General features: G+C 39.0%; 1 long non-coding RNA gene across 3 annotated transcripts; it reads right to left on the bottom strand.

The window, feature by feature from the left end:
• Nucleotides 1–2,112: 2,112 nt before the first annotated feature.
• LOC122033415 lies at nt 2,113–6,455 on the bottom strand. 3 transcript variants are annotated; one of them, XR_006126538.1, is made up of 9 exons: nt 6,335–6,455; nt 5,924–6,036; nt 5,189–5,295; nt 5,047–5,117; nt 4,569–4,858; nt 4,295–4,428; nt 2,566–2,655; nt 2,273–2,375; nt 2,113–2,166 (listed from the first exon to the last, which is right to left on the bottom strand). It is a non-coding gene; the product is annotated as an uncharacterized LOC122033415 (long non-coding RNA). The 3 variants fall into 3 exon arrangements; XR_006126537.1 differs by lacking the exon at nt 6,335–6,455 and adding an exon at nt 6,175–6,197; XR_006126539.1 differs by lacking the exon at nt 6,335–6,455 and adding an exon at nt 6,095–6,129 and having other exon boundaries at nt 5,924–6,015.
• Nucleotides 6,456–7,411: the final 956 nt, after the last annotated feature.

Raw genomic sequence — 7,411 nt, 5'->3', positions numbered from 1 at the left:
AGCAAACTGAACTGCAGAAACTAAAAGTAACAAAGTTCTAATAATTAAACTTGCTAAATCCCTAAGATCTTTGTTCCAAACTCCAGCTCGCACACATCCTCGTCGTTGCATTGACCTCCAGCCTCTGCTAATCCATCTTCCCTTTACCTTTATCTGCAGTATAAAGAAAATAGTATCTGTAAGCTTGTAAGATTAGTAAGAAACCATCTACCTCACTAAAACATGCATTCGATGCAATATGCTTTTGAAAGAATGCTATTAAAATCATGTGCTGAACTTGAGAAACATGGCATACTGAAATCACTATACATGAATACTAAAACATGGCATACAGGTTCATAAGATAAGGAAATCAAAACTGATCATAAGACTATCACATGCCTCTATAAGAAAACTAAACAGAGCATGGTCTGAACTAAGTTGATGCTAAACTAATGCTAGAGTTGTACTACTTTCACATAGCTATTTTGTGAGGTTCTGAAAATTAATTACATAATAAGTGAAAATACATAATCATGTTGTTGTTTGGGCCCGGCAACTATACTTGCTGTGCGCGCATCCCTAACTAAACCCGGGGTTACAAATTCCGAATCTAGTAGGGTTTACTAGGTTAGCTGTACCTAGGGACGACTATGGGAGTCCAACCCAATGGATATCTAATCCAGTACAGTGCCACTGAGAAAGTAAAATACTGAACATAAGCTAATAACTATTGTCTTGCTTCTACTAGGTTGTCTAAACCCAGAACTAGGTTATCTAAACCTAGAGGCGACTGTGGGAGCCCACCCATTGGACATCTGGTCCTGTAAAAGCTGGAGCAAGACTAAATAGGCTATGTAAATGCTTCTAGTGCATTTATCCAAGCTAATAAAATGCCTAATTTGCATTTGACTGTGTTAAACATTCTATCGAGCACTTGGTGTACGCTAGTGCACACCTTATGTGCTGAAATTTGCATACGATTAAACTAATGCATAAAAATCACACGAATAGCTACTTATACTACAGGTGAGGGGTTTCTTACCTCCGGTGCTAATTGTCTTACGATTCTAATCGCTAGTTTCCTGGCGGAGAAGATCCCTTCGACGATCTCCTTGTGTCTACGTGTTCCTCTTGCGGAGGGGAACGTTCTCATGCTGGAGTCATCGCCGGAAGGTGCTCCTATGGTCCCTTGGAATGAAACCCTAGCCTCCTTGTGGTTGGCGCCGAGAGAAGAAGAAAAGGGAGAGGTGGCGTCGGTGAGGGTTTGAGGAGAAGAAATCCCGATCAAAATAAAACCCCACTTAATAATTTCCTATTTATATTAAGTGGTAATTTCGGCCCCAACTTGAATATAAATTTAATTGTTTCCCTTTCCTTTCAGCACGGCCCTGCTGGGTTCACTTGGTTACTGGAGTCTGTTATAAGTCGTAGGATCCAATAGGTCTCGGGTTCAATACCCGCGTAGGCTATTTTCGTTTTCTATTTATTTTTGCTACTTCCGCTACTCTGAAAATTCCATAAAAATATCACTATAACAAAAACCTTCATAGACATCGGTTTTCCACCGGTGTCTATTTCATTTTCGACCGATGTCTATGAAGTCGATGTTAAAAGTCTGCCATTTTAGACATCGGGTTAAAATCGGTGTAGTATCACTTAACGACACCGGTCTTCGAATCGGTTATTAACCGGTGTAGTATCACTTAACGACACTGTTTCATCAACGGTGTAAAACTGATGTAATATTGTATGTTAATAACACCAGTTTTGGCAGCGGTAAATGACGGATGTAATATTAGTTAATAACACCGGTTTTGCAGCGGTGGAAAACTGATGTAATATGTATATTTTTTAACAGCACAAATTTAATTTTCCGAAACAATGAAAAACCGACAATAACAAAAAAAATACACAAAAAATTATACAAATATTTTTCATTCAATAATATCCATAAAATACACAAATATTCACAAATTATATAAATAATCTTCTTACAACAATATCCATAAAATACCCAAACATTCTTTTTACATCAAAAGCTAGCTAATAGATATCAAAATCAAGGTAGAACATTCTTTTAACACATCAAGGTAGAACCGCACTTCAAATGTAATCTAGCATGCATTCAGCCGACTCGAACTGCACTTCATCAATTTCAACTCTGGAGTACTTGAGATTTGTAAACTGTAAAAACACATAAATCCACCATATGTCAAATAACTAAAACAAATGTGTACATGTATCAAATAAAAAATATAAGATCACAAGTGCTTGTCATAAACATGCTTACCAGCGTGTTGAAACCTATTCTGTGAATGGTGGCTTCGAATGAACTTCACGAGCAAGGCCAAAATTTGCTATCTTCACAAAGTCCTTGGTTACTAATAAGTTCTCTGCAAAGGTCATAATCTAGTTTAATAGAATGCTAACTTCACCAGAATAATTATAGGTGCATAAATCACATTTAACAAAATAAATGCTAATCCTAGATAACAACGTTGTAGGAATAGATCTATTAAGAGCACACAAATGAATCTTTATAGGGATATTTGGTTAAAAGCAGAACTAAAGAGGTACACCTACCTCCCATGTCAATAAGTCACTTCCTCGAGTTGGATATGGCTTTTGCAAATCTAGCTCCATATAGAAGGTGTAGAGTTTGATATCTTGAAGCTGCAAATCCAATCAGAAGTAGGATTAGCGTGGTAAGCAAGACATTGAAAATCCCATTAATAGACACATATTGGCCATGAGAACCCTTGTTCTTGTCATTGAAATAAGGTGGGGTAGTTGTCATGCCTCCCAAACTTGAATTAAAAGGATATGGGAGAAGACCCCTAAATCCTTCATTTATCCATTGAACTTCCTTAATGTACGAAGGCATAAAAAATGAAGAAGGATAACGATGCCATTCACTTTCGATGCAAAGCATAGTCTCTGTGCATAAAGGCAAGCATTCCATCAAATTTAAAACTATAATCCAATCAATATAAAACTATAATCCAATCAAATTTACAGGCTATCGCTTCTGCATAATTTCCCTATTGTAATACAAGAGAACTATCAATTTCCAACTAGGGGCAAAGACAACAAAGAAGATGATAGACAAATTATATGACTTTCTTCTATTAAATGAGGCAATATGCAGTAACTCTCAAACTAGCAATGAAAAAGGCAGATATAGTACTCTACCTGTTGCTTGTATATAATAGCCAAGTTGTTGAAGGGCACAGATATCCCTGTTGCAACTGCTAAAATTGCCTTATAGAATGATGCAGCAACACTCATCATATTACTGCATGAAGAGAAGTTTCATTAAGGAACAAAAATAAATTATCCGCACAGTTGTCATCAAACATTTCTAAAGCTTACCAATCCATGTATATATATGTTGCTAAGGCTTGACAATGCTTGTGGATGGTTAGGTTGTAAAGCAAAGCATGACTTGGGAAAAATTATTAAAATGAAGTTATTCAACAAGGAAAAAAACAACTTGTTATTATCTCCCTGATTTCAGGATCATATGATTCCTGTTTCAGAACTAAAATTCTTTCAAATCCGTAACATTCTGAACGGTTGGGTTTTTTCTGCAGTTGGGCCCTGTACTTCAAAAGACGGTAGAATCTTTTCGTCTCCTCCCTCCTACGGAAAATTATGTTCCCCCATTTAAGGACCCTTGGAGGTTTTGGTGACGACTACAATGTTTTGGTATGAAACCTTCCAACGTGTCTACAGATGGCCTTCATTGTATTTTTTGTATATACCTTGCTTGGTGTTTGGATTTGTTTATGCAAGGAATGAGCACTGCATCATCTACTGGGGATCTTTAACTATGCTTTATTTCTGAAGCAGCTACATCAGCACACTGGGTTACATTAGTTTGCTTTTTGTTCTAGCATCTAAAGCAAAAGAAAGTACATAAAGGATAGAGGATAAGGAATAACCATGACAAGAAACCAGGAAAATAAATAATAACAGTAGTCCTTCAAAGACAATGAAAATAAAGTAACTAACTTAAATCTGAAGGTGATGCGTAAGTTCAAAAATCTTAATAAAATAAATTAGAAGTCGACATAAAAGGATATAGCTTTATAAGTAATTTAGAAATTATAGACAGTTTTAGCAGCCAACAATAAAATAAATTAACAACAAAACTAACCTAAAGATCTTGTAAATAGATTGCAATTTTAGCAAAGAACACGAACTTGCTCTAGGTGTCGATGCCATATAGAACGACCTCATAAATAGGTTGCAGCTTCAGCAAAGAACATGAACTTGCTACCGTAGTCATGTAGGATCAGCAAGTACTCACGTATCTTGACTCGAGGAGATTCTTCAAAGTTTCCTGGAGAATCTATCATTAGTGGCAATACAGTTTAATGACAGAATCTGCTCCAGCTGTGAATAGCCATGGCTGCCTCGGATGAAATTTACAATCTAAAACACCTGTTCAATTAATAAGTTAATGTTAGGTCTAAGATAGGCAGAAATTGCAATTTTTATTTGAGTTAGAAAGCCATAGTTTCTTAATCTAGACGCGGTAAATGAAAAACAAGGAAAATAACAAAGTTTGCAACACAACTGACCTCTGTCATTAAACTGAGAGAATTTGGTATGCCTAAACTTTTCAGGGCACTTTAGGTTTCATCCTGATTCCAGCCTCAAAGGCTAGGTAACTAGGTATAATGTCATGATTTTTATATATTTCCAATTTGTCAGTGTGTATTAGAAAAAAGAAAGAAACAAAACTGAGATATAAAATAGGCACTAGGAATGACTAAAAATAAGTACAACTAAAATTCATAATTAGGATATCACTAGGAACGACAGTAGTGAAATAGTCTCCTTTCCGATGCCAATCAATTTTTGTCACAACCTGCAAAGCAAAAGAATGAATAATAGAAAGGTAGTGGCAAATACTCTACCAATTAAAATAAAGTAATCCAAAGGATTAAGTCTATGTCCAGAAACAATTAAGGTAATTTGATGTGCCTATATTGAAATTAATTACTATACAGATACATATGTACTCTGAAGGGGGGATACACAGTGAATATAGCTCACCTTGCAATGCTTTAATCGGATGCAATCATATTTATCATCTCGAACCCATCTCACTGCTGGAGTGGTATTTCCTAAAGCACAGAATCGAGTGCCAACTGATCTGAACAGAAACTAAAATAATATTATGAGTAAAAACACTTACCCTCATCCTCCTCTAGTTTTGATTCCTCCACATGAAGCAACTCCTTGACCCTTGCTTGATTCTCTGCACTTCCCAATCCAGTATCTAAAATAAGCACATCGCATCCTCTGAAACAATGTGTAAATGTATGTCAGAAAGAAGCAGGGTGGAATTAGGCATCGAAAACTGAATTAAAAAAAAACCCTAGAGGGTGGAAATTAAATTACAAAAACCTGGAGGAAATGAACATACAAAAGAAATGCTAACCATAGGTACGGCTCCCTTCTTTTAACATAACCATATTAAATTTATATTCTAACCTAAACCATCCAATATCTAAATTCCCATTAGATCTTCAAGGTTACAATCTTCCATAATCACCTAACATGAAACCTAAATGTCACTGAAACCATTTCAGATTCAGGTTAATCTTTATTTACAACATTCAATTACCCAATATAACAACTCTTATCCTTGTTAACTAGTAACACATCATACCCTTAACCTCCAACACCAGAACAAACAAATTCTTATTGACTCTGCCGTGGATCCAGCTCAAAACACACAGGATTCATTAGGTAACATCTACTGCAACTAATGATCGCACAAGGGTAAGGAACAAGAACTAAACCGTACCTCAATCCCCTACAAACAGAACATTACATAGTGCATCTTCACTAGCCGGATCAAGAAGAAAGAATAACAAGAAGTCATCAAGACAACCTGTTAACAACAACAACAGATCGACCTCATTACCTCTGCACCCTTCAATCACCGGAGACGATCACTGATACGAAGAAGAGATCGATCCAACAGAGCTGTGGTGGCCGGGACCAAAATACCAGTCTCTGCTTCCCAGAAAGAACCACCTGAATCAACACTAGAAAGGATCAAGGTTCGAATTCACAACCAAAACCAAACCCTTACCTCCAAGATCGAAGTTAGGGCAACGACTTGTTCTTACCGACGAACAGGGACAGAGATCGGGAAGGAACAATGGTTGTTACCTCCTCCAAACAATCGATGCAGGCCTGATCCAACGCCGATGCCCTTGGTTCCCTCCCGACAGCCGGCGAAATCCACCGATCGAGATCCGTCGCCGTTGTTCACCGAGATCAGAGAAGGGAGGAAGGGATTGGGGAGAAAGAAGGTTCGGCTGTAACTAACCTCTCTTCCTCTCAACGCTCCAAGGTCCGCTCTTCGCCGGCGCCACCGAGAGAAGAAGAAATCGCCGGTCTCGGTCGCGTGAAGTCCGAAGTCGCGAGAAGGAGAAAGTCGGGGGAAAAGAAAAGGCTTCGGCGCTTTATTGAGAGGTTAACCCCAAACCCCATCCTCAACCTTTAGCAATCAGACGATTAAGAAGAATGAAAAGAGGAAACGAGAGGTTTTGAAGATGACCGTGTACCAAGCTAGCGAAGAGGCCGAGAAGGAGAAAATGAAGCACGGAGAGCCTTTATGCCTGCAATTTTAGGGTTTTAATAGGCAGACATACTTCGTTATTCTTGTACTGCACTCGATCTCTCTGCTTCAGAAGAAGGAGACCCCTTTACACAAGATCAGAGATCTCGGTGTTGTTCTCTCTTCCTTCGGATTCCCTCATGTTGTCGACCAACCGTGCCATGGTGGTCGTGGACGTCCTCTAGCTGTTCGGATCTTGTCGGCCCCTACCTTAGCTGGGAAGAGCGAAGAGAGGAAGGAGGAGGAGGAAGAGAGGATCGGACGAGGAGGCAGAATGGAACGATTTATACTGGGATTTTGCTTAGGATCGAAGCAGGTGGTTTTTGTAACGACCCACCTTCTGGGTACTGGCTGTAAGGCCGGTCGCTACAATTACTACTGTCTATATGCTGTGCGGAAAGCTGGGCTAATTAAAATTTTTCTCTACTAATGACGGATACAACTGATAAGAAAGGTCTAAAGACCTTCTTTGCTGGTGTACATATGCTAAGGAGGGGAAACTGAACATCCCAACTGAGCTAGGGACTAGAGACTAAACTTCCCAACTAACTACAGACCTGCCGATCGATCCGCAGATCGATCGAAGCTATGGGGCATTCTGTTCCCAACTGGATCGGTCGGCAGACCGATCCAGGTGTGGCTGGATCGGTCGGCAGACCGATCCAGGTATGTCTGGATCGGTCGGCCGACCGATCCAGGCACCTAGAACGCTACTGTATCGTGCTGGATCGGTCGGATGACCGATCCAGGAGGATACAGTAGCATACTGTATCTGTTTGGATCGGT

The sequence above is a fragment of the Zingiber officinale genome, chromosome 11B (genome assembly GCF_018446385.1).
Source record: "Zingiber officinale cultivar Zhangliang chromosome 11B, Zo_v1.1, whole genome shotgun sequence".
Lineage (NCBI taxonomy): Eukaryota > Viridiplantae > Streptophyta > Magnoliopsida > Zingiberales > Zingiberaceae > Zingiber > Zingiber officinale.
This window is presented reverse-complemented; position numbering and strand designations above follow the sequence as displayed.